Here is a 1,487-nt window from a genome sequence, read left to right as displayed (position 1 = left end):
CCTTGTCAATCTGAAACCGCCTATCAATTCATTGAAACATTGACGGTTCGTCAGTTTGACAAGGTACAGAAGTGTATAGCTACTTATGCAGCTGACCGTACCTACGCAATTGTAACAAAATCTGACATAATGCTCACGTCTGTAATCCCTGAAGGGGGTATTCAGAGGTGAATTGACTTGCAAGCTGGTCCCACTTTTCGCAGTACATTTCTCCTCACGTGATAAAACCGATATCGCCGTTTTATACAATTACGTGGTCAAATAATCTTTCAAACAACGAAATAGCTACTCGTACTATCAAATCAATTCATCTATTTAAGGATTTAGGGCTGCAATAAAAGGGAATGTAGGCACAAACACAGATAAGTACACTCATCAACCTTACAACTATAATCAAGCACTTCTATAAAACTATATCGTGAACTTGACGAATTGTGCTGTAAAAAACATAGCACGTTAATCTTTGCCCGTTGAAAAGGTTGTCATGTATAAATAAGGATATAATCCCATATTGGCACTACTAAAACTCAAAAAGAAGAGCTCGTAAGCACTCTTGAGATGAGATGCTTCACAGAAGATAATAAGCACATAAATATTTAAAACTCCTTCACTCGACAATGCTTCACAAGTGCCATAAATTACATTTAAGCAGGTATTATGAACGTAACCCCTACGTTGACACAGTGTAGAGAAACTACAGTCACGTCAGGTATATTAAAATGATATTTTGCCTGTACTAACCTAAGCCTGGCCAAGCACGGGTGCCCAAATAATTAACTCAAAATTATAAATGCATGTTTATTTTGTTAGATAGTGAATTCATTATCATATTAATTTTATTTTACACTATTAATTCAATTTATTAATTTAAAATACAATTGTCTGACATTCTACTGTATAAATTTTATTTAATGCATGACTATTTTGTTAGGTTAGACAATTAATAATATCATTTATAACCTTATCATATACTATTAATTCAATTATTCACCTAAAATACAATTATCCGATATTATAAACTGTTAATTCAATGAAATCTTATTTGTTAATTTATAAAATGTGTATGAATTTGTAAACTAATTTTAAGAATTATTGCAACTTTGATATTATTATCTTTTACTTTGTTTTGGGAATAAAGGCTATATTATATTATATTATTATATTATAACCTAAGCCTGTGGTTTACAACCCATTCTGTACTTAGTTAGATACCCTAATCCTACCATGCACCTTTCAGTGTACTAAAACATCTGCGTGTTTATCGATTATATTCACGATACGGTAACACAACCGTACAGTACCTAATATTTGTAACTCCGTGTTTTCCGGCCAAGAAAATTTATAAATTCTCAAACTTTTCAAATGTAGAAAAAGTTTAAAATGTATAGCTAAAGTTACTGCACCCTCTCTACAGCGCACGCCCACACGGCATTGTCTTCTCTCTGTTGACTTCCACAAGTCATACGAGGCACTCAATACCGGTATTT

General features: G+C 32.9%; 1 long non-coding RNA gene across 1 annotated transcript; it reads right to left on the bottom strand.

The window, feature by feature from the left end:
- Positions 1-219: 219 nt before the first annotated feature.
- LOC125490084 lies at positions 220-1,213 on the bottom strand. The gene is made up of 2 exons (XR_007267423.1): positions 1,170-1,213; positions 220-741 (listed from the first exon to the last, which is right to left on the bottom strand). It is a non-coding gene; the product is annotated as an uncharacterized LOC125490084 (long non-coding RNA).
- Positions 1,214-1,487: the final 274 nt, after the last annotated feature.

The sequence above is a fragment of the Plutella xylostella genome, chromosome 20, assembly GCF_932276165.1.
Source record: "Plutella xylostella chromosome 20, ilPluXylo3.1, whole genome shotgun sequence".
NCBI classification, from domain to species: Eukaryota; Metazoa; Arthropoda; class Insecta; order Lepidoptera; family Plutellidae; genus Plutella; species Plutella xylostella.
The sequence above is the reverse complement of the archived record's forward strand: the minus strand, read 5'-3'. Positions and strand labels throughout refer to the sequence as shown.